Source organism: Monodelphis domestica, chromosome 4 (assembly GCF_027887165.1).
Source record: "Monodelphis domestica isolate mMonDom1 chromosome 4, mMonDom1.pri, whole genome shotgun sequence".
Classification (NCBI taxonomy): Eukaryota; Metazoa; Chordata; class Mammalia; order Didelphimorphia; family Didelphidae; genus Monodelphis; species Monodelphis domestica.
The window spans coordinates 376,243,218-376,269,810 of NC_077230.1; the positions used below are offsets into that span (position 1 = coordinate 376,243,218).

At 40.1% G+C, this 26,593-nt stretch overlaps 1 long non-coding RNA gene across 2 annotated transcripts; it reads left to right on the plus strand.

Annotated features, from left to right (window-relative positions):
• Positions 1-5,508: 5,508 nt before the first annotated feature.
• On the plus strand, positions 5,509-10,229 carry LOC107649121 (uncharacterized). Of its 2 annotated transcripts, XR_001622570.2 has the most exons (4): positions 5,509-5,759; positions 6,612-7,219; positions 7,699-7,906; positions 8,011-10,229. It is a non-coding gene; the product is annotated as an uncharacterized LOC107649121 (long non-coding RNA). The 2 variants fall into 2 exon arrangements; XR_008911504.1 differs by having other exon boundaries at positions 7,699-10,229.
• Positions 10,230-26,593: the final 16,364 nt, after the last annotated feature.

Here is a 26,593-nt window from a genome sequence, read left to right on the forward strand (position 1 = left end):
TGTGTGTCTGTGTGTCTGTGTCTGTGTCTGTATGGGTTATGCCAGTGTTGGGGGAGGGGCAGGAGAGTGGGGAATAAAACCCATAATCCTCACTTCCTCTTTTTCTACCATCCGCTTCTCAAGCTCACCCTGGCAGGCAATCAACGACTTGGCACAGCAGTGGAAGTCTGAACCCCAGGACTAGACACCGAGAGAGAGCCCAGAGAAAGAGCAGCATGTCCATTTTATATTCATGTTCATTATTAAATAAGCCATAATAGTGGCAAAGAAAGAAAAAAGGCAGAAAACAAGCATTTATCATTGTAAATACATTTTTGTATATTTATATAATTTATATGTTAATATAAATTAATATACGATACTATGTGTTAGTCACCATGCCAAGCTTTTTATAAAGCTTGGCTCATTTGATCTTCACAACAACCCAGGGTGATAGGTGCTCTTATTATCCCCATTTTATGGTTGAGGAAACTGAGACAGACAAGTGAAGTGACTTGCCCAGGCTCACACAGCTGGTAACTGTCTGAGGATGGATTTGAACTTTGATTTTTCAACTATGTTGCCTCCTAGAAAACAAGGACAGGGAACGGAGAAAAAGCTCAGTCTAGGAAGAAGAGCATTGGATTTGGAATTGGAAAGACCTGGGTTCAAATCTTGATTCTGCTCCTTATCACCTAGGGGATCTCTGGCAAATGACTTCACTTGTCCTGGTGTTGGTTTCCTCATCTCAGAAAAGGGGGAGGGAAGGATGAGAGAATGTTGGACTAGATGACCCGTATGGTCCCTTCCAGCTCTAATTCTATGACTCCCTCCATCTCAAATTGATGTTTTCTCCTCAGAATATACTCTAACCCTCCCCCAAGTTCCTAGTCTCAAAGAAACCAGACAGAATGGAAAGCTCATTAGATTTGGAGGAGGAAGACAAATTTTCCTGAGTTCAAATCTAGTCACAGATCCTTTCTAGCTGTAGGACCCTGGGTCCTACTTAACTACTTAACATTACTTAACATAACTTAACAAACTACTTAACATAGTTTGCCTCAGTTTGCTCATCTGTCAGATGAGCTGGAGAAGGAAAGGTAAATCATTCCAGTATCTTTTGTCAAGAAAACTCCTAATGGGATCGTGAAGAGTCAGACATGACTGAAATGACTGAACGACAGAAACACAGGGGGGAGCAAGGAGAATCCAAGCCCCCACATTATCCCCAAAGAAGTCTCTGCATTTACCTAACTATCCTTCCCTTTGGCTGATAGGATGGTAGCTGCCATTGAATCCACTCCCTTTGTTTTTCAGGTGAGGAACCTCAAGACAGGGGAAGTTGCAATTCCCCCAATACCACACAGGTAGTAACCATCAGCATTGAGACTAGAACCCAGGTCCTTTGAAAGTCAGCCATCTTTCCATTGTCAAGAACCTTTGTACCTTACTACCTGTCCTGAGCCTGCTGCAGATGGATGCTAAGAGTCGAACTGGTCCAGAGAGCCCCCGAATAGTCACTTCACAAGATGGATAATCATGGGAGATTGAGGGCAAATTTAACTTCATTCATTCATTGGTGCATTCATTCAGTACACTAGCATTCTCCCCTATTCTGTGCAAAGCCCAGGTGAAGAAGCCCTGGAGATACAAAGATGAAAAAAGACACACACCCTACCTCAGAGGAGCTACTAGACTCTGCTTACTCTGGTGCATTCCCAGGGTGGCCGAAAATCCCCTTCCAAGACTGTGTCATCGTCAGCATGAAGTTCAAGCTGGAAGAGGGCCCAAGAAGCCATCTAGTCTAATCCCCTCGCTTAACATATGGAGAAACTGAGGCCCAGGGAGGCCTCCAAGGATGCACGAGGTCCCCTCACTCCAAGGCTGATGCTCTTTCACACTGCTTCTCACGGTAGATGTTCTGCTAGTCTAACGTTTGTATCTGCTGATTCATCCTGGTGTTACCACTCCAAAGCCCAGAGCTCTGCCGCTCTCTTTTCTCTTCCCTTAAAGGTATCTCAAAGTCTGGGCTGTAGGATGACCTCCTGGCCTGGCCTGGCCTAAACTGCTACCCAGAAGCCCACTGGGCCTCCTCGAGCCCTCCATCTTTCTCCTGGGGGGAGGCGGGAAAGAAATGGGTCGGGCGAGCAAGCGGGCAGGCGGGGCACCACATGCACCAATGCCTGCTAATAGATTGTTTTTGAAAGGGGGCCATGAGGGACCTGAGCTGCTTCAAAGGTAATTAAAAGGCAGAGAGGCAAGATCTGATTAGTGGCTCAGCCCAGCAGGAAGATTAGGCAGGAAAGTTTTTCCCATTTCAGAAGTTTGGACTGTTGAAAGAAAATCCATTGGGGAGGGGGCTGCTAGGGGAAAACCGACAGCCTTTGGGCTTGCAACTTTTCTCGTCCCTTTGTGCTTCTGTCCTCTCCAGTTATGAGGAAATCCTGGGCACCCCACAAGCCCTGGGCTCCAGAGATGGACCAGAAAAGGCCAAAGAAAGGGCCTGAGTTCTGGTCCCAACTCTGCCGCTTACCGGCAGTTTTCTGACCCATAAATAAAGAGGATGGAGGTCTCCGGCCCCTGTGAACTCTGAAACTTGTGATTCCTCCCCCTCCCCCTCCCCCCCCCCACCTCTGTACCCAAAACAGCAAATTCGGCTAACGGTCCTTGGAGATGAGACAAAAAAGCCTCCATTAGATTCAACAGGCATCGCCATGTGCTGGGTACTCGGTACACAATGACAAAAATGGAACATTCCTGCCCTTGAGTGGCTTATAACCTATCCGGGATGGCATGTACATACACAAATAAATATAGACTAGAGAGAGAGTAAAAGGAGCTTGGGGAGAGAGGGCACCAGCAACTGAGGGGAGAACACGAGGAGGGAAGTCAAGAAAGGCTTCAGAGAGCTCCAAGTTGGAAGAAACCTCCAAGGCTATCTAGTCTAACAGCATCATCTGTCCTAGGCCCTCTTCTCTTTTCACTCAAGGCTTTTTCACTTGGAGATCTCATCAGCTGGTTTAATGATGATACCTCTGCAAATGATTCAGAGAAAGAGGGAAGGGGAGAGAGTCAGAGACAGATAGAGATGGATGGAGGGAGGGAGGGAAGGAGAGAAAGAGACAGAGAAACAGAGGGGGGAAGAAAGGTAGAGAGGGAGGGAGGGACAGACAGACAGACAGACAAAGACAGAGACAGAGAGAGATGGAGAGAGAGACAGGGGGAGAGAGGGAGAGAGGGAGGGAGGGAGAGAGAGAGAGAGAGAGAGAGAGAGAGAGAGAGAGAGAGAGAGAGAGAGAGAGAGAGAGTGAGAGAGAGAGAGAGAGAGAGAGAGAAGATATGCCCCCTGGTAGCATGTAGATGCAGATAGAGTACCTGTTCTAGAGATAAGACTACTGGGTACAAATCTGGCCTCATATACTTCCTAACTGTCTGACTTCTGGGCAAATCGCTTAACCCTTATTGCCTAGCCCTTTACCTTTCTCTCCTAGAGTTGTTACTTAGATAGAAAACAAGGATCAGAGAGACAGAGAGATAGGGGGAGAGAGGGAGGGAGGTGGGAGAGAGACAGAGGGAGAGAGAGGGAGAGAGAGAGGGAGGGAGGGGGAGAGAGATGGAAGGAGAGAGAGGGAGAGAGAGGGAGGGGGAGAGGGGGAGAGAGTGAGAGAGGAGAGAGAGAGGGAGAGGGGGGAGGGAGAGAGGAGAGAGAGGGAGGGAGAGAAGAGAGAGAGAGGGAGAGAGAGAGAAAGGGAGAGAGAGGGAGGGAGAGAGAGGGAGGAAAAGAGAGAGAGAGGGAAGGCAGGAAAGAGAGGGAGAGAGGGGGGAGGGAAAGAGACAGAGACAGAGACAGAAACAGACAGAGACAGAGACAGAGATAGAGATAAAGACAGAGAAAGAGCTCCTGCCCTAGTTTCTCTTCTGGTCTCAGGCACACATCAGCCATTTTGCCTCATTCAACATTTTGAACCAGATATCCACTGGCATCTCAAACTCATTAGGTCTGAAACAGCACTAATTATCTTCACCCACAAAACCTATCCATCCCCTCTTCTGGATTCCCCCATTACTACATCTATGGTAACCACTAATCTCCCAGTCACCCAGTCTCACAACTTCATTTCCATTCTCTATTCCTCTCCCCAACCTCAACTGTCACCCCACTTGTCCAATCCATTACCAAATCTTGTTTTCACTCTCACAATGTCTGTTCAGTCTAAGTTCCATTCTCTCCACTCAGTTAGCCACCACTCCAGTTCAGGTTCTCCTCACCTTTCCCCAAGACTACTACAATAACCTCTTTAAATTTTTTTATTTGATAATATTTTATTTCTCCCCAATTACAGGTAAAAGCATTTTTAACATTTTTTTTAATTTTGAGTCCCAGATTTTCTCTTTGCCTCCCCATCCCTCCCTGAGACAATAAGCAATCTGATCCAGATTTTACAAGTGTAATCATGTAAAATCGTTTTCCATATTAGTCCTTGGCAATCGCCTTCTAATTTTTGCCTCTGCCTCTAGAAACCAGCTGTTGTCTCCCCCACTAGAATGTGAGCTTCTTGAGAGTAGAGACTGTTTTTGTTTACTTGTTTGTCTTTTTTCTGCATTCTAAAGACTTAGCACAATGCCTGGCACTTAGTAATCAGTAAATGTTTGTTGGCTGACTAAAAGCAGAAACTGAGGCTCATATATTTAGATAAGTAAATACAAAGTGATTTAGGTCTGAGGTTATTGTTCAGATGTCTCCAATTCTCCATGACCCAATTTTAGGGTTTTCTTGGCAAAGATGCTGGAGCATTTTACTATTTCCTTCTTCAGCTTATTTGACAAATGAGGAAACTGAGGCAAACTGGGTTAAATGACTAGCCCAGGGTCATACAGCTAGTCTGAGACTGGATTTGAAGTCATGAAAATAAGTCTTCCTGATCCCAAGACTGTGGTCTATCCACTGGGCAACCTACCTACCCCTCAGACTGTTATAAACTGAGAGGGATGGAAGAAAACCTCCTATCATTATCTGCACCTGAGCTGAGACTAGAGGAGACAAGGAGAGCTCCTAAGAGGTGGATTCCAAGGGCTGGTGGCTCTCTCTTCTCTCTTCTGAGGGTAACCATTAATACCCTCAGAATCTTCGAGTGACCAGAAGAGACGGGTGAGGAGAGGTCAGAGATGCCTGCTGGAGAGCCAGTAGACTGGGACTCCAAACACACCCAGGAGGGGCAGACAGGAACTGGGCAAAGGCACTTCTTTGTCCCCATTGTTAGTTGACGATGGCTCAGTCTAGGTCTAGGAAGCTCGACTGGCAGAATGGAATAACTTTTTATGGACCTTGGCTTTCCCCCCAGGATGTCGGGACTCAGCATTTATTCAGGGACCTGCAGGCGCCTGGCAGAGGTTTAAAGGGCAGAGCCACTCAGAGGCCATGGCCTGGGCTAGACAGACCAAAGCAGTTTTAAAAACAAGAGTTCTGGCCAATCTCTGAGGACAAAGGTTAACTAGTAAATTCTTCTCCAATAAAGTCATTGGCGGAACATCCAGGGATCCCGTTCCCTTCCCACCTCCCCAATCACAACTTGGGCTCTAGAGGGCTGGGGGGCCCAGGGTTGGGGGCTGAGTTCCTGAGGCTCCCCATGTTATCCTCACCCCAGCTGTCACCCCTCAGTGACTCAGGGGGAACAGCCTCTCACTCTGGGCATTGTGGTGCTGCGGAGAGAGCACTGGTCTTGGGAGTCGGTAGGTGTGAGTTCATCCCCAGTTCTGCCATTTATCAAGACTGATCTCGGGTAAGTTATCATCGTCCCCTTTCTAAACCCCCATCTCTTCATCCCTCAAGGAGGGCATGGACAAGATCCGGATCCAGAGAACGGATGAGAAAGACAGCTTCCCTCCCATCCTCGTGGAAATAGAGGACTCTGGGAATGGAGCGGAGCCTCGTCTTTCAGACTCAGTTGATACGTATCCGTTCGTTTTGCTGAATTGCCTTTTCCCGCTTATTCTTTGTTATAAAGGATGACTCTGGGCAGGGCTGTAAAAAATAAAAGATAGCACTTAAAATGATAGAAAAACAAAACAAAGCATTAAAATTTCTTAATGAGTGTTGACCTAGACGGTGTCTAAAGCTCCTCCCAATTCTTACATTCTAATGAAAACAATTTTGATATTTACATAGCACCTTAAGGGTTGGCTTGTAAAACCCTCCATAAATATATACTAAATAATAATAATAGTATTTGTAAAGCACTTTGAGCACTTGCGAAATATCATTATCTCATTTGATCCCCACAACAATCCAAGGAGGTAGTTGCTATTATTTCGTTCATTTTGCAGATGAGAAAACTGAAGCAAAAGGAGTAGATTATGTAGGATGCTGGATTTAAATCAGACCTTCCTAATCCAGGACTCTATCCACTGATCCATTTAGCAATAATCCCTGGCAGATTTCACAACCCCCATTTTGCAGATAAAGAAACTGAGCTTCTGAATAGCTAAATGGTTCTTCAGAGTCAGATGGCTTGTAGGCTTTGAGAGCAGCAGTTGCCCTGGGGTCTTCATGACTAGCCCTCCCACCACTGCACCATCCTGGCTCTCTCTAGGCAAATTCTGGAGGAATCTAAGGCTTCGGTCTTGCATTGCAGGTCTTGCTGGCCCCAGTGGCATCCCAGCATCATGGCTTCTTCTCTGAACATGGGCTCGTCCTTCCACTCTTTTCCAAACCTGATTTGTTTCAAGAGGACCCTGAACTTGGAAGACCTTTTGGGTACCAAAGCCTGCTTGACACTGTAGGCGAGAGGCCAGTCACATTGAATCATTAATTAGCTCCCCCATTTCTTCCTTGGCTCTTCTTCCTCTTTCCCTTTTCCCTTCTGCCACCACAAGCTCTAGAGAACACAGGGCCATCTTGTAAAGCTTGGACATTAGGGGAAAGATCATCCTGAGAAAGGTGCATGATAATGAAGAGTGTCCAGCCAACCACAGGGCTTCCAGCTTGCTAATCTATCCTACCCAAGGTTAGCTTGGTCTAGTGACTTGGGTGTTGACCTCAGAGCCATGAAGACTTGGACGGAGGGGTTGGCTGGGTGGCTCAGTGGATAAAGAGCCAGACCTGGAGACAGGAGGTGTTCTGGATTCAAATCTGACCTCAAATACTTCCTAGCTGTGTGGCCATGGTCAAGTCACTTAACCCAATGGCCTAGCCCTTACAGCTCCTCTGCCTTGGAACTAAGTGGAGATTCTAAGACAGAAGGTAAGAATTTACCAAAGGGGGGAAAAAAAAAACTTGTGTGTTCATCTTCTACTTCTAATATTTATTTAGCCATAAGCAAATCACTGAGCCTCAGTTTTCCTATTTATGAAATGGGGATAAAAAATGATGATACCAACCGTCTCAGGGTTGTTGGGTGGCTATGAAATATGTAAAGCATTTTGCAAACTTTTAAACTACACAGATGTCCCTTTTTATTCCTATTTTCCTAAATTTCTCCTGATGACTCCACAACACCAACAATATTTATTGAGCTCCTGTACTTTGCTGAAAACAAGTGCTAAATTTGGGGGAGATACCAAGTTTAGATAAAAGAGTTCAATCCTCCTGGAGTTTAAAATCTAAGAGGAGGAAAAGACATACACACACAAACAGTAATACACAATTTTTCAGGACACATGCATAAATGGTGTAGCTGGAAGTTCTGGGTTCAAAACCTGTGTGATCTTTCTTCTCTTTAGGCCACAGTTTTCACTGAATTCAAAGAAAAGATTCAGCCTGAGGGCATTAGCTAGCAGGAGACCTTTGTTCTAATAAGCTTGGTGCCTAAGGCTGAGAATCTTCCCTAACTCAAAGGAGAGGCTTCTTAGCCAAAACTGGAGGCAACCAGATTGCAGAAATCTAAGGGAGATGTTTTCCTAGTCTGAAGGAATTATACCAAGGTTACAGGTATCTTTTTTGTTCAGTTGTTTCTGTCATGTTCGACTCTTCATGGCCCCATTTGGGGTTTTCTTGGCAAAGATTCTAAAATGGTTTGACATTCCCTTCTCCAGATCATTTGACAGATGAGGAAACTGAGATCAACAAGGTTAAGTGACTTGTCCAAGGTCACACAGCAAAGATTCTAAAGTGGTTTGTCATTTTCCTTCTCCAGCTCATTTGACAGATGAGGAAACTGAGGCAAAATGACTAAGGTAAGATTTGCACTCAGGTCTTCCTGACTCCCTCCAGGCCAGACATTCTATCTACTGCTTCACTTAATGATGTTATTAGAAAACACATTTAAAGGCTTCCACACTTGGCAGAAAAAAATCAGTCATTAACATAGCCCAATCAAAAAGTCTGAAAACACTGCAAAGGAATAAGATAGGGACTGGTGTCATTCTGTATCAGTTTGTGTGGATTTTTTCATGATATTCTACCTAGATTATATTCATCATTTCTTGTCTTTTCTTTTCTTTTCCTTTCTTAATAAACCCTTACCTTCCATCTTGGAATCAATACTGTATATTGGTTTCAAGGCAGATGATTGGTGATGTCTGGGCAAAGAGGATTAAATGACTTGCCCAGGGTCACACAGCTAGGAAGTTTCAATATTTCTTGAAGCACAGTAATATTCCACTGCATTCATGTATCTCGGTTTTGCCACTCCTCAAACAATGGGCACCTATTTAAAATGTCCAATTCTTTGCCACCACAAAAAAGCACTGCTATACATATTCTGGCATATACAGGGATTTTCTTCTTTATCAATGACTTCCTTTGGGCTTTGAGTTAATTAACAGACTCACCTGGTTAAAGGATGTGGGCATTTAGTTGCTTTACTTGCAGAATTTTCCAAAGTGACTATATTTGCCTCTATCTTTTGTTTAGTTAAAAATATATCTCTTACCCATAGCTGTGAAAGGTATATAATTTGCTTCTCTTCTCATTTGTTATGGCTTGATTTGTAATATTAAGATCCTATATCCATTTGGAATGTATTGTGGAACATGATGTAAGGTGTTAGTCTAAGCATAATTTCTGCCAGACTGCTTTCCAGTTTTCCCAGCAGCTTTTAATCAGATAGGAAATTCTTTCCTAAATAATTCATGCTTCTAGTTTATCAAACACTGGGTTATTGAGTTCTATTCTTTCTGATTTACCCTCATCTGGTCTATTCCATTGATTTACCTCTCTATTTTTTAACCAATACCAAATGGTTTGAATGGCTGCTGCTTTATAATATAATCTGATGTCTGGAAATGATATTCTATATTTATCTTTACCCCTTTTCATTATTACCCTTGATATTTTGGACTTTTGGTATCCCAGATGAATTTTGTTATTTATCTTATCTAATTCAATAAAGTATCATCAGTAGTAGGAGCAGCTAGATGGCACAGTGAATAGAGCGCTGAGCCTGAAGTCCCTTCCAGCTCGAAATCGATGATACCCTCAATCCCAAATTGATGTCTTCTGCTCCCAATATACTCTAAACCTACCTCAAGCTCCAAGTCCCAGAGAAACAAGCAGAATGGAAAACATAATTTTCCTGAGTTCAAATCTAGTGTCATATATTTACTAGCTGTGTAACCCTGGACAAGTCACTTAACTGGCCTCAGTTTCCTCATCTGTAAAATTCTCTAGAAATGGAAATGGCAGACCATTCCAATATCTTTGCCAAGAAAACCCCAAATGGAGTAATGAAGAGTTAGACACAACTGAAATGACTGTACAACAAAAATCAGTAGCATTGTCATTTTTATTATATTGGCACTGCCTAGGCATGAGCACTGACTATTCTTCTAGCCACTTAAGCTGTTCTTTAATTCTTTAAGAAGCACTTTTTCATTGACTATATGGGTATTTTGTGTGCTTTAATAAATTGAGTCCCAAGTATTTTATGTATTTTATACTTATTTTGAATGGGATTTCTCCTTCCATTATCATCTCAAATTCAATTTAATTCTTTATTATCTACCTTGTTACTCTCTATCTTTTTGCCTTAGTATAATGTCACATGTTCAAAAAATAGGTAAATCAGAAAGATATTCAGTGAAATATGGAGGATAACAAGGAGGGCTCTCAAATAAACCCAAATAGTTTCAGGGGCCCTGAATTTAACAATGGGGTACTACAAATTTACATATATTCACAACAGGACAGCTGGGAAATGGGAGTTCTGTGCTAAGTGCTATAGGCTGAAGTAGGAGCCTAAAAAAATGGACCTACTTGTTTGATGACACATGTAAAACCCAGTGGAATTGTGTGTCACCTACAGGAGTGGGGTGGGGGAAGGAGAGGGAAAGAACATGAATCTTATAATGATAGGAAAATATTCTTAATTAATTAATTAAATAAAATTAAATATTTTTTTAAAATGGACCCAACCGCAATGAACTTACATTTTAATTAGGGATACGTAGCCAATACACATGCATTAGAAAGTATTCTCCCTGAAGGCAAGGAATATTTTTTTCTTTTTGTCATTATATCCTACTTGCCAAGCATAGCATAAATGCTTGATAAAATTTTTATTGAATTGAATTAAGGAACAAGGCAATTTTATACATAATAGCTATTATACAATGAACTAAATTGTGTGGCACAAGTGATTAGAGAACAAGGCAGTAGAGAACAAGTTGCTAATTATATGAAGCAGACAGAAAATGCAGAATGAGTTAGAGAAGGAAATGGTCAGCCTGTTCAACACAGTCCTTTGGGGGGAAAAAATCCAGTTTGGATATCTATAGAGATTCATGTATAATATCTCTGTAATAGGAGTGTGTGCAACACCCCAGAACTAGTTTCTCTACTTCTCCCTGAGAATCTACTCAGGGTTCAGGTTATAGATAGTTGACTTGACTCCACCCCCACCCACCGGAAACTCCTTCTATTTGGATCTGGCCATTACGAATCATTCACACCTCATTCTTGGTAAAAACAAGGTCATTCACTTAAAGCAGTGGCATTGCAAAAATAGCAAAGGATGAACAATACAAAAATGTAGTAAATCCAATCATTGTTCCTGTGTACATGTACAAGTGTGGACTTTCCCTGTCACTCCCTCTTCCAGTCAATCAGAACCCATCTGGACCAGCAGAGGGATAGAAAGACCTACCATTGAAAGCAGCTGGGTGGCCCAGTAGATTGAGAGCTAACTCTAGAGATGGGAGGTCTTGGGTTCAAATCTCACCTCAGATACTTCCTAGCTGTGTGCCCTGGGAAGTTCACTTAAGTCTCATTGCCTAGCCCCTAATGCTCTTCTAACCTTGGAACCAATACATAGCATTGATTCTAAGATGGAAAGTAAGGGTTAAAAAAATCTACCACCACCATGCCCTTCCTTGCTTTTATTTCACCCTTTTCAGGATCTCCAGATACCTAGAACCCATATGGACCACCTGACCACTCACACACTTGGATGAGATGGGACTAATCATCTCTTTTCCTTCTAGTGAGATAAAGGACCACCACCACCACCATCACGTCTTACCATTGGGAAGATTAAATTTAACTCTCCCCTGATTATAACAATGAAATTAATTTACTCTTCCCAGATTGTGAAGATTTAAATTGTAACCCCTGCCTATTTTTAGAATACCCTACTTAAAGTTGAGTGGGAAGATCTGCCCATTTTTAGATCTAATCACCAAAAGTGTAAACATCCCACTTAATCATTAAGTGGGAGGTCTGTGACCCACGTGTGCAATAGTGGGTGATGAATCAGAATCAGAATCGACTAACTGCCTCCTGGGCAGTCCTAAGCAAGGTTTTAGACTATTATTTGTCTATGTAAAAAATGGAGGAAAACACAGGAAGTGATGCAAAAGAAGCATCTTTAAAAGGAGCCATCACTTCCTGTGAGAGACACTTCTTCATTCTTTGGAATGGAGGTTGAAGGAGAAAATCTGCTGACTGGACCTGAAACCCTGTTCCTGATGAGACTGTTGGACTGACACGTGGTGAGTGAAAGAGCTGATTCCTTTCGTGAATATTTTCTGACAAAACTAGCCTCAGGAGAGACTAGCTAGCCTAACCCCAGGTCTTCAACTTTGCTGAGGCCAGCAAAGAACCAACTCTCCCTGCCTGGGTTAGGCTAGGGGCCAGAAGTAAATTACTTAGTGCTTAAGCTAGCTATCTTACCCTATCCTCTCTCTGATTTTCTTATTTAATTCTTTCTACATTTTGTAAATAAATTATAAATAAATCTCTTTGGAATAAATTAAACTCCTGGTGACCACACTCTTAAATAATCCAGTCCAATCCTTTTATATATAACCCCTTTTGCCCCTTACACCATCCACCCTTTCCCTGTGGCCCAAGGTCCTCCAAGCCTTATTATCTGACCTGACTCTATATCCTCTGGACCTCTGTCACTGTCATCTCATCTACTGAAGCAACCTAAGTCTGCCTGGTCCTTGCCATCTACTTCAACCACTGCTGCATACTTAGTTCTTTTAAGTCTTTCCATCCTCCTACAGCTGAATCTTATTTTATATATTGTTTTCCCCAGTGAGAGTGTCTCAGTTTTTCTATTTGTATCCCTAGAGCTTTGCATATAGTAAATGCTTAATAAATGCACTTTCACTCACTCATCCCAAAATACCATCTTTGCATAAGCCCAGTCCTGGCCTCTGGTGATTAGGGCTGCTGGTCTTTTGCTCTCATTCCCCATCACATGTTTCATGCTATGGTAAAGACAAGATACAGAAACATGAGTCATAGACATCTGAGTCACAATTCTATTCCCTTCTTGCATCACTAATGGAGATCAGGATTCTTCCACTTTTGCTGTCACTGAAGGATGCAAACATATTGATTCACTAGTCAGCTATATAGACAACACTAAAACCTGGACTAGGAAAAAAAATCAAATAAAACTGCCTTCATTGCCAGCAACTAATATCAAAAAAACATAAGCCACTGGGAGAATTTTCTCCCAAGACCATTCCCTCCTCTCCTCCATGATCTTCTTCCCAATATACTTTTTGAAACATCCAAGCTTCTTGCTTATCCAATCAGAGTCTATGCTGAGATGGCACCATCAGTCAGTATGTTCTTCCTATCTCTCTCCCATCTGAGTATTTGGAGAAAATTAAGAGGGTCTCCCTTAGAAATGTACATGGGGATGAATGGGATGAGAACCTGATAAACTTAAGAAGAGAGAAAATGAGGAAGGAGCAAAAGGAATCTGGAGTGCTTTGCTCCACTTTGTATGAAACAGATGACCAAGCATATAAGACTTGACCTCACCCTTCTGAGAAGTTAATGGAGCAGATGGCAGTTCCACGAAGCAGGAAACATTATGAGGGAGAACCAGAAGATGGAAGGAGAATAAAAAATGTCACCAATACCATTGCCCCCCTCCTTTTACTAGGAGAGAGAAGTGAGCCAAAACAGAATTTGGGGGAGTTGACAGTCCAAGGACCCTGTATGCTGAAGACTAAGAGAGACTCTTAGCAACATACATCTGGAAAGGATATAGATAGCATGTATCTTGGAATAAATACAAATTTTTAAATAGGAGGTCTTAAGTTCAAGTCTTGGCTTTACTATTTATCACCAGCATGATCTTAGACAATTCACTTATCCCTCCTGGGACTCAATTTCCTTCATAAAATAAGTTTTATAGGGTTTGTAAAAGAAGGGTTCAAACTAGCTATAAATATAAAAGTTTATTTAACTAAAGGGAGAAAGGAATGGAAGGGAATGAGGGAATAGCTTACTTCTAACACACCCCAGATATTAAAATCCTATACTCTCTATAATTATACTAAACTAACTAATTAATTCAAGTTAAAGAAGGATTGGTAGAGGCAAGGACAAAGGGGCCCCAAGAAATTTCACAATACAGGAGTCCTTTCTTTGATCCAAAAAGCAAATCCCAGTAAGATGTCACCAGCAACAGCAGAATCCACTTCTCTGTATCAGCAGCAGTAAATCCAGGCACAATATCAGGATAGCCAAAGAGAGGGAACCAATGACTTTCCTGGGTCCACCCCAGAAATCCCATACAGCTACCCTCTGGGTATCTTGACAGCTAGAGCCAAAGCAGCTTCTCTCTCTCATCCAGAGTCCACCAACTGCCAGCACCTCCTCTGTGTTCCATTCTTCACCTCCTGAGAATTTTGGAATGTTGGCCCTGTCATTTTGCTTCTTGTTTTTTTTTTTATACATTATTTTATTTGGTCATTTTCCAACATTATTCCTTGGAAAAAAAGATCATTTTCTTTTCCTCCCCCCCCTCCCACCACCCCTCCCATAGCTGACATGCTATTCCACTAGGTATCACATGTGTCCTTGATTTGAACCCATTTCTATGTTGTTGGTATTTGCCTTAGGGTGTTCATTTAGAGTCTCTCCTCATTCATGTCCCTTCCACTCCTGTAGTAAAGCAGTTGCTTTTCCTCTGTGTTTTTACTCCCAGAGTTTGTCCTCTGCTTGTGGATAGTGTTTTTCTCCTAGATCCCTGCAGATGGTTCAGGGACATTGCATTGACACTAATGGAGAAGTCCATTACATTCGATTGTACCACAGTGTTTCAGTCTCTGTGCACAATGTTTTCCTGGTTCTGCTCCTCTCACTCTGCATCACTTCCTGGAAGTTGTTGCAGTCTCCATGGAACTCCTCCACTTTATTATTCCTTTGAGCACAATAGTATTCCATCACCAACATATACCACAATTTGTTCAGCCATTCCCCAATGGAAGGGCATCCCCTCATTTTCCAATTTTTTGCCACCACAAAGAGCGCAGCTATGAATATTCTTGTACAAGTCTTTTTCCTTATTATCTCTTTGGGGTACAGACCCAGCAGTGCTATGGCTGGATCAAAGGGCAGACAGTCTTTTAACACCCTTTGGGCATAGTTCCAAATTGCCCTCCAGAATGGTTGGATCAGTTCACAACCCCACCAGCAATGAATTAATGTCCCTACTTTGCCACATCCCCTCCAGCATTCACTACTTTCCTTTGCTGCCATGTTAGCCAATCTGCTAGGTGTGAGGTGATACCTCAGAGTTGTTTGCATCTCTCTGATTATAAGAGATTTAGAGCACTTTTTCATGTGTTTATTACTAACCAAACTTATTTATCTATTTAGTGCCATACCTATTGAACTTCCAAAAAATTTTTTTACTGATCTAGAAAAGACCATAACAAAGTTCATTTGGAAGAATAAAGGATCAAGGATATCCAGGGAAATAATGGAAAAAAAATACAAAGGAAGGTGGCCTTGCAGTCCTGGATCTCAAACTATACTATAAAGCAGTGGTCATCAAAACAATTTGGCACTGGCTAAGAGACAGAAAGGAGGATCAGTGGAATAGACTGGGGGTAAGTGACCTCAGCAAGACAGTCTATGACAAACCCAATGACCCCAGCTTCTGGGACAAAAACCCACTATTTGACAAAAATTGCTGGGAAAACTGGAAGACAGTGTGGGAGAGATTAGGTTTAGATCAACACCTCACACCCTACACCAAGATAAACTCAGAATGGGTGAATGACTTGAACATAAAGAAGGAAACTATAAGTTAATTAGGTGAACACAGAATAGTATACATGTCAGACCTTTGGGAAGCGAAAGACTTTAAAACCAAGCAAGACATAGAAAGAGTCACAAAATGTAAAATAAACAATTTTGATTACATCAATTTAAAAAGGTATTGTACAAACAAAACCAACGAAACCAAAATGAGAAGGGAAGCAACAAACTGGGAAAAAATTTTCATAACAAAAACCTCTGACAAAGGTCTAATTACTCAAATTTATAAAGAGCTAAATCAATTGTACCAAAAATCAAACCATTCTCCAATTGAGAAATGGGTAAGGGACATGAACAGGCAGTTTTCAGCCAAAGAAATCAAAACCATTGCTTCTTGTTTTTTGCAAAGCTAATCCCTTACAACATAAGAGAGTTAAATTTCAACTCTAAATCTCTGATCTTATGATGATTGGTAACTGTTCATTCAAAAATTCCTGTTTTACAACTCTGGGGTACCACCTCATACCTACCAGATTGGCCAATATGACAGAAAAGGAAAATGATAAATGTTAGAGGAGATGTGGAAAAACTGGGACACTAAAGCACTATTAATGGAGTGGTGTTCTGATCCAATCATTCTGGAGAATAATTTAGAGCTATGCCCAAAGGGCCCTAAAACTGTTATCTGATCTAGCAATACCACTACTTAGATTGTATCCCCAAAGAGATGTAAAAAAAAAAGGGAAAGGACCTATTTGTATAAAAAATATTTATTGCAACTCTTTTTGTGATAGTAAAGAACTGAAACTAAGGGGTTGTACACATTAGGGAATGGCTGAACAAGTTGTAGTATATGATTGTAATGGAATACTATTGTGTCATAAGAAATGATGAGCAGGATGATTACAGAAAAACTTGGAAAAACTTACATGAACTGATACAAAGTGAAGTGACCAGAACCAGAAGAATTTCATACACAATAACAGCAATATTGTTTGATGACTTCTGAATGACCTAGTTATTCTCAGTAATACTATAATATAATCCAAGATAATCCCAGATTCGCTTTCATTTTCTTCCATTTTTCCTCCTCCTTCTTCTTCTGCTTCTGTTTCTCTTGCTGCTGCTTCTTCCCTTCTCTTTTTTGAGATATCTTCCACAAATTGACTAATATTGAAAACTGTTTTATGTGATTGCATATGTAAACTCTCTATAAGATTGCTTACCATATCAGGAAGGGAGGGAGAGAGGGAGTGAGAGAAAGAATTTGGAACTCAAAAATGTTTTTAATGTTAAAAATTGTTTTTACATTTAACTGGAGAAAGGAAGGAAGGAAGGAAGGAAGGAAGGAAGGAAGGAAGGAAGGAAGGAAGGAAGGAAGGAAGGAAGGAAGGAAGGAAGGAAGGAAGGAAGGAAGGAAGGAAGGAAGGAAGGAAGGAAGGAAGGAAGGAAAGAAAGAAAGAAAGAAAGAAAGAAAGAAAGAAAGAAAGAAAGAAAGAAAGAAAGAAAGAAAGAAAGAAAGAAAGAAAGAAAGAAAGAAAGAAAGAAAGAAAGAAAGAAAGAAAGAAAGAAAGAAAGAGAGAGAGAAAGAAAGAGAGAAAGAGAGAGAGAAAGAGAGAGAGAGAGAAAGAAAGAAAGAAAGAAAGAAAGAAAGAAAGAGAGAGAGAGAAAGAAAGAGAGAAAGAGAGAGAGAAAGAGAGAGAGAGAGAAAGAAAGAAAGAAAGAGAGAGAGAGAGAAAATCCTGTTTTATTGCCCTCCTTTTAATTAAAGTTTCTCTTGAAATACTGTGAATTGTGTGCTTGCAGGGGAGGAGTGAGTCTCAGAGTTACCATATGCACAATTTTCTAGACTCCCTGGGTGGAAGTTAAAAGCTAAGAAAGTAAGAAAATTGCTTCCAGTGTATTCAGGCCATACTAGCCATGATCCCAGAGATATGGATTCGATGAATATGCCATTCATATATAATAACAGAGTTACTATTTCTGTAGCATTTAAAGATTTGCTAAACCCTTATTTCACTTGACCTTCACAATCATCCTAGAAGAAAGATGTTGCAATTATACCCATTTTATGGATGTGGAAACTAAGACAGGCAGACATTAAAATGACTTGACCAGGAACACGCAGGTAATACATATATGAAGATGAATTTGAACTCAATCTAGCCTGGCTCTGAGTCTAGCACTCCATCCTTTGCACCACCTAACTGCTTCTATAGACTAAATGTATATAGATCCAAGAAATCAATGATCAACTCTTGTCCATGTCCTCCTTATAAACCTTCTCTAAATAGTCTATTTAATGTGATGGAGGCTTTCTTTTGAGCCTTTTAATACTACGTGAGAAAAGAAATCCCACCACATGAATGTCAATGTGATACTCATGTTATCCATCCCTTTTTTTTGCTGGCTTGCCCCATTCTCTGATGTAAGCAAGTCATCACTGATAATGTTCTACAACCCATTTACTGCTACTCTCTATCTATCTCTCCATTGCCCTTTGGGTCACTGGCAATTTTGATTCTTCAGAGGTAGTGACATTCCATGATTCGTAGCTATACAGCATTACCAGAATATTGGTGTTAAGAAAAAAAGATAGGCTCTTTTTGGTTTCAGAGTACCTTGGAATTGCTAAGAGTTCTACATGATTTCCCCAATGTAATACAGCCTACTCTTGTCTGCCTGTTTACACCCAGCTGCTGATTATCCATCAACAGAATCTTTCAAAGGTCCAGTTCAATGGGCTATCTATTCAACTGCATATCATAATCAGAACCACCTCCATGACAATAACAGACACCTTTATCATACTCAATATTCAACTTAAACTTCTCTCTCCAAAATTGTGGATGATTTCTTAATTGCCAAATCTAATATCTTGTTCTCCATCCTGAACCTCCCTGAAGCCTTCAGTGCTAATAATCATCTTTTCCTTCTGGATTCTCTCTTTGCTCTAGATTTTTGTGTCATTGTTCTCTCCTGGTCTTTCTCAGTCTCCTTTGTGGGATCTCTATCCAGATCACATCCATTAACCATGTTAGTGTTGTTGTTCAGTCATTTCAGTCATGACTGATTCTTTGTGATCCTATTTGGGATTTTTTTGGATCCAGAGATAATGGACTAGTTTGCCATTTACTTTTCCAACTCATTTGACAGATGAAGAAACTGAGACAAACAGGGTTAAGTGACTTGCCCAAGGTCACCCATCTAGTAAGTGTTTGAGGTAAGGTAAGTTTTCCTGACTCTAGACCTGGAATTCTATCCACCATGCCACCTAGTACCCCATTAACCATAAGTATCCCCAAAAAGCTCTGTTCTGAGTCTTCTCTTCTCCCTCTTGACTATCTCAGTGATTCCATTAACTCAATTATCATTTCTATGCAGACAATTTTCAAATCTTTAAATGCAGACCTAGTCTCTCTATTGAATTGCAGTCATAGATCTTCATCTGCTTCTTGGACATCTCCAACTAAATATCCAGAGACATCTCAAACTCAGCGTGTCCAAAACAGAACTCATGGTCTTTTCCCTCAACCTCACACCACTGCTGTCCGCTTTTTTATAATTTCCCTAATCTTGATGATGGCATCACCATTCTCTCCTACAACTTCAGGGCCATTCTTAACACTTCATTCTCACTCCACCCCCAATCTATTGCCATACCTTGTTTCTACACTCATGATATTTCTTGTTTATATCCCTTGATCGCCAATCACTTTGCTGCAGCCTTAGTTCAGACCCTCACCCCCTCTCACCTAGGCTACAGCAATAAACTTCTAAATAAAATATTCCTGCCTCAGGTATCCCTTCCCCACTCCAGTATATCCTCCTCTCAAGTAGAGAGGCAAATCCCCCTGGTGTCTTCTTATGACCTCCAGGATCAACGAGAAAATTCTCTATATGACATGTCAAGTTCTTCGTAAGCTCATCCTGTCTCACCTTTCCAGCCTTCTCACATCTTAGTTCCCTCCATGTACTCTACAATCTGTCTCTACTAGTCAATTTGAAATTCCTTGAATATAACACTCTAACTCCAGCCTCAATTATTTTGTACTGGCTGTCCGCCATGTTTGGAATGCTCTGCCCCACTTCACTCCTACGTCTTAGTTTCCCCAGATTTTTTCAAGACAACTCAAATTTTGCTTTACCATTTCAGACTATCTTCATTTTGTGTGTGTATCTTCTATATATCTAGCTTCTTCCCCAGTTGAATGGGATCTCCTTGAGAGCAGGGATTGGGGTTTTTTTTTACTTTCTTAGTATTCCTTAGCACTTGGGACAGTGCTACTGTTTGATACACAGTAAGTGGTTAATAAATGTTAGTGGACTAGACTATTTTATATCTTGATTGATGATGAATTAAAGGATTGTTGGAAAAAACTTATTATTGATATTATATCTATCAAAGTATCCTGTTTAATGGGACAAGATCTGGGACTCAGCTATCCCAAGTGGTGGGCAGGAGAATGCAAACCCACCTAACCCACTGTATTTAGCTTTTCTCAGATCATGCTTTCCACCTCTTTCAGAAAACCAGGACTATTGTAGACATCTTGCCATTAGCCTTGATGTCCACACACATAACCCACCCTCCCATTTTCTCTTCTCCTACTTCAGTCTTCTTTATCTTGCTCTAGAAACAGAAATTGAAGCAAAGTTACAATTGCTACTAAAGAGGATATGATGATGAAATACTCTGTAGCTCCTCACTAGCCCTATAACTCTCCGGAAGCAAAACTCCCTCTCTGTACTGTCTTAACCCTTTTAGAAGAGAGCTCCTTGACAGCAGGGACTGTGTCACTTTTGTAGCCCTATCCTCAGTGCCTGGTACATAATAGGTACAAAATAAATGTTTTTTCATTCATCCATTCATTTTAGCATATTCATAGAAGGTATATTTTTGGAGAATAATCTTTAAGACTGAATTCTTTTTATAAATCAAAAGTATTTCTTTCACAAAAAGTACCTACAATGTAATTTCTCTGAAAATTCTGGATGATTGTGTAATCATAAAGAGTATCTTGTAGAAAATCACCTGCAAATGCCTGCCTGTTCTCTTCTCATATTATAGGTGGATGGCATAGCATATAGAACACTGGGCCTAGAGTCAGAAAAATTTGAGTTTAAATCCATCCTTAGATACTTACCAGCTATGATCCTAAACAAGCCATTTAACCTCTGCTTGCCTCAGTTTCTTCATCTATAAAATGCAGATAACAACATCTACTTTCCAAGGTTCTGGACACGATCAAATGAGATAATAATTGGTAAGTGCTTGGCATAGGGCCTGGTACATAGTAAGTGCTGTATAAATGTTAACTGTCATCATCAAGAAAGCTCTGGATACATCAATATAACATTTTTTAAAGCCCTTACCTTCCATCTTAGAATCAATACAAAGTATTGATTCCAAGGCAGAAGAGCTAAAAGAGGCAGGCAAGTGAGGTTAAGTGACTTGCCCTGAGTCACATAGCTAGGAAGTATCTGAAATTAGATTTGAACCTGGGATCAATATACCATTCTTTAAAAAATTTATAAAAATGATAAAATAGGCATCTGGATTACTCTTGATGTTCTCTTAATTCCCCTTTTTGTTAGTAATAGCCTTTTTTCTTAACAATTCAGTATTGTCCACCCTTTCAGAAATTTTAAAAACCAAAACTTCCGCATTCTTAAAGTGGTGTCATCTGTAAGAGAGAGTTATTCTGTATATACTTTTTTTATAGGCAACAGGAGTTAAGTGGCTTGCCCAGGGTCACACAGCTGGGAAGTGTCTGAGGCTAGATTTGAACCTAAGCCCTCTCATCTCTAGACCTGACTCTTAATCTACTGAGCCACCCAGCTGCCCCCTAATTCTAATCTAGTTGCTTTTCCTACCTTCACCTTCTTTTCCATTTTCTTGGAAAGCATATCAATGACCAAGATGTTAGAATACAAATATAGTGGCCGCACTGTCACTATTAAATAAGATAGCTTGTTTTAAAAAGATACAAATAAATCTTTTCCATTGTTTCATTTGTTTATTATTCTCCTTCCAATTTTATCACTAAATGTGGTTGGAAGGGACTAGCTTAATTAAATCTCAGACTAAGCTTTCTGAAAACTCATTATTCCTTCACTGATTCTCATTGTTTTGTGAGGTGATGCTGTTCATAATTTCTACCATTTTCATCCACAAGGTTTTGCAAAGCTGTTTGTACTGTAACTGCTGTGTGTCTCTTTGCTTGGCAAAGAAATATATCTGATATATATATATATATATATATGTATATATATATATTCTAGACCTTTTACACTATTATAGTAATTGTTTTAAATCACTTCAGCTTCCAAGGAAAATGGAGACAGTCCACATCAAGGTCTTTTTCTTTATCCACTTCCTTTCTTTTCAGTTTATGCTTAAACAGGTCTGACTGAAGTTGTAAATACACAATGTATTTTGTACTTTATTGTGGACAGACTTTTGATCTAACAAAATGATGGTCCACATAGAAATGGTGGTTTGGACATTACTTCTAAATTGGCAATTAGTCATTATCTGTCCATTAAGATATAATCCATTGCATTTTTATGGTTTGGTCTTTGGACCCCTCTATAAATAGTATCTTAAAATTCTTCTTTTTTTCTTTTTCTTTTCTTTTTCTCAGTTATACATAAAAAAATTTTTAATGTTTGTTTTTTTATTTTGAATCCCAAATTCTCTCCCTCCCTTCCTTCTTCCTCCCTCTTAGAGAAAGTAAGCAATTTTATATAGATTATAATTAGAAATTTTATATATTTATATATATGAGAAAATTTTAAAGTACACTTCAAGGGTGGCTAGGTGCCTCAGTGGATAAAGATCCAGACCTAGATGTAGGGAGAGGGGTCCTAGATTCAAATTTGGCCTCAGACACTTCCTATCTGGGTGACCCTAAGCAAGTCACTTAATTCCAATTGCCTATACATTAATTGCTCTTCTGCCTTGGCACCAATATTAATATCAATTCTAAGGTAGAAGGTAAAGGTAAAAAAGAAGTATACTGAATCTGCATTCAGACTCCATCAGTTCTTCCTCTGGAAGTGGTCAAGAAAACTAGCACCTCTGGTATGAGGACTTGTCAAGCCCTTTCAAGATTGCTTTTCTCCTTTGGTGTCCACTTGTCACCTAGCTCTCACATGTCACTTCAGTAAAACCATCTCAGCATGAAGGCTAAACCAGGTTGAGTTTAATCATTGAACTTCAAACCTGTCACTGAGTTAAGAGCATGTCTATCTCAAGCAGGTAAACACTTCTCTCAGCAAAACGGGTAGATGGGAACAATTTGTTCCAATATCCATGAAGGCAACTGAAGCAAGGGCTGTAGAGCAGCAAGAGTTTGGTTAGAAATTGAAAAATCCAAGCTGTCCCAAGCATCCCAAATCATCACCAGTTTTCTTGACTTTTGGTTTGCCACTAGACTTTAATAACTCTGAAATAGTGAGGCTGATAACTTTAAAACTCTACCTCACTTAAATCCAATTCATGTTTAAGTCAAAAGATGTTATCAGTGTTGTCATTTTGGTCCTCTTTGAAAATGAAAGATGAACAACCACAGCATCAATGACATTTTTCATCATGAGTCTTTCAAAATTGTCTTAGATCATTATATTGCTGAGAATACCTAAGTCATTCTCAGTTAATTATAACATAATATTGCTTTTACAGTGTTCTGTTAGTTCTGCTCATTTCATTTTGCCCATTCTACTCTTCTTGAAAAAATATACATATATTCATGATATTTTACATTTCAAGGTAGGAGTAGCACTGAATTTGGAGTCAGAAAGCTTGGGTTCAAATATTGCGGTAGAGGAGACACTTAACACAATCTCAGTTTTCTCACTTGTTAAGTGAGGAGAGTTGAGCAAAATGACTACAAAGTCACTTCAAAATTACACTTCTGTGAACCTATAACTTCTATCAAGACTATAAGATTTAACTTCTTTGGTTTCTTGATCTCAACCACATTTTCCAATCTATTTTTGACCATTCTCTCCTATGTATTGGATTGAAGTCACCATGTTTTTTAATTTGATTTATTTTGGTGGATCTCATGGAGATCTTTGTAAAAATTTTCTACTTTCTCATTCTTTTTGCAACAGATATTAATATGTAAGCATCCATTTTCTTTATTATGTTTGTTGGTATTATTTTGCTTATTTTTATCATTACCACTTTATAATTTGTTCAGCTATTCTCTAAACAATAACCAACTTTTTCTTACCAAAACCCCTTCTATTCTGATGAGACTAAACAAAATGAGCATTCCATTAACATAATCCAGTAATGTGATGGACATGGTAGAGTATGAATCCCATTACCTATAATCCACCTATAATCCAGTGTAATAATTACACTCCATGGTACAATGTTCAAGGAAGACTTTTGTGTCTACAGAGGAAGATGTGGGTTAATTTAGGATTTACAATTCTCTGACAACCCCTGCCCACCAAGAAATTTACAAATCTTTGAAATCTCTACACAACCAAAGTCTGTCAAGATGAAGTGTGCAGCAGATACCTAATAAATGTTTAGGTTTTCATGGATTGTATCCTAAGAACTGTCTATCCATCCTGCTCTATCTTCTCCAATATTCCAACTTTTCTCCCTCAACAGTTTGTCTAAAAGCACCCCCATGTAAATAAATAGCAAAATAAAATTGGAAAAAGACTAGAGATTTGCATGCTGGGAGTTAAGATGGTAGAATAAAGGATGCTCCACTCCCCCAATCCTTCCATGCACACAATAAAAAGGCAACAAATTTATAGAATGGTAATGATCCTAGTCAGAGCCACTCCACACAGGTAGAGAAGGCAGGACAAACTCTCACATGACATTAAAGCTATAGGGAAGGAGAGAGGAGGAACTGGAACCACAGCAATCTGCTCACTCCCACATGACAGCAAAGCTTTCAGCTACAGGGCATCAGAGAGGGGGAAATGAAACTACTATGGAGTAATCTGCTCACTCCCATGTGAACCAGAGTACCTGGGGTGGTAAATGTCAAGGTAGGGAGCCTGCTCATCCCAGGCCAATTTGAAAGGGCAAGGAAGTAGTATAATGGATTCCAGAACAACCTACAAAACAATGGGTGAATTGGTAGCATAGCGTGATAAATATAGCTTGACAAAATAGTTTTAAACCTCCCCAAAGTAAGCCAGCAGGGCCATCTCTTTGACAGACACACTGTGAAGAATAAGGGAAGCTAGTTCTATCCCAAGTACTAGAGAAGAGTACTCTGCAAACTTGGAGCAATGTAACCTCTATCCAGGAGAGAAAAGAACCTCAATAGATAGATAAGGTGATAGATGGGGTGTCAGAAGAGAACAACTAGAAAAATGAGCAAAAGACAAAAAAAAAACACCTACCCTTAGAATGTTACTTTAGTGACAGGGAAAACTAAAATAAGAACTCAGAAGAGGACAGCAATGCCAAAAAAGAAACATGTGAAGCCTCAAAGGAAAGGGTAAAAAGATGTCAGACCTCAAAAGAATCCCTGAAGAACTTAAAAAGAAGTTTAAAAACCAAATAATAAGAGAATTGACAGAAAAACTCAACAACTGGGGAAAAAACTCACTGGGAAAAAACAACTCCAAAAACTTGGAATAGAATTGATCAAATGGAAATGGAGGCAAGAAAAAGCACTGAAGAAAATAACTCTTTAAAGAGCAGGAATAACCAAATGGAAAAGGAAACACACAAGCTCAAGGAATAAAACAACTTCCTACAAATTAGGATTGGATAAAAAGAAACTAAGTAAACCATAAGACAGCAGGAAACAATAAAGCAAAATCAAAAATAGAAGAAAATTTAAAATACCTCCCTAGAAAAATGACTGATCTGGATAAAAGATCCAGAAGAGATCATCTAAGAATCATCAGAATATCTGAAATGCATGATCAAAAAAGAGCCTGGATACCATATTACAAGAAATCATCAGGGAAAACTGCCCTGATATCCTCAAATAAGAGAGAAAATAGAAATAGAACCCACTGATCACCTCCTGAAAGAGACCCCAAAATAAAATACTCTAGGACTATTATAGTCAAATTCCTGAACTCTTAGTCCAAGAAAAAAATACCAGAAGCTGCCAGAAGGAAACAATTGAAATATCAAGGAGCCATAGTCAGGATTACACAGGGCCTAGCAATTTTTGCATTAAAGAACTGGAGGGCATGGAATATGATATTCTGAAAGGCGAAAGATCTAGGACTACACCCTAAAATTACATACCCATCAAAACTGAGCATAATCTTCCAAAGGAAAATATTCATGTTTAATGAAGTAGAAGAATTTCAGAGTTTCCTGACTGAAAAATATTAGAGTTGGATAGCAACCTGCTTCTTGGGAGCCATTCCCAAAAAAAAAAAATTACATTGAATTAAAGACTCAGAACTGATTCCATTGTTCCATTGCCAAAGAACTGGATAGAAAGTGTTCTTTTAATTTTCTCCCACACTGTAGGACTAATGGAAATGGAAGGAATTTCCCTGCTTACCATAACATTCCAAAAATCTTGTCTAAGTTTTTACACTGGGATTTCATGATGCCCTCTATGAAACAACAACTACATGTTGCTTTCTCTGTATTCTATTATATACACCCCATTTCTTGTGCCCTATCACACATACCCCATCATTCATATTATCACCCATATCAAGTTCCTAGCCTCAACACTCCATGACTTACACCAATAAAACACATCCCATTATCTATATACTGCTACCCATGCCCCATCACTTGAATTATCACTTATATACTTGTATTGTCATCCTTTACTCTGTCACTTGCATTGTCAATCATACTCTATTATCTAAACCTCATCATTTTCTCTGTCATCAGTACTCCTTTATGCACACCCTGTCACCCTCATTTCATCACCTCTAATCTCACTCATGTTCCATTGCCTGTACTCCATCATTCATACTCCTTCACCTACATGCCATCATCCACACTCCATTACCTATACTTCATCACCCACACCTTGTCACCACCTGTGGTCTCATCCACACTTCATTACCTATACTCCATCACTCATATCACCCATACCCCTTTGTTCACCTCTGTATTGTCTCCCATATCTCTTCTTCTGCAATCTATCACTTGTACTCCATCACCCTAAACCCACAACTAGGACCCTACCAGCC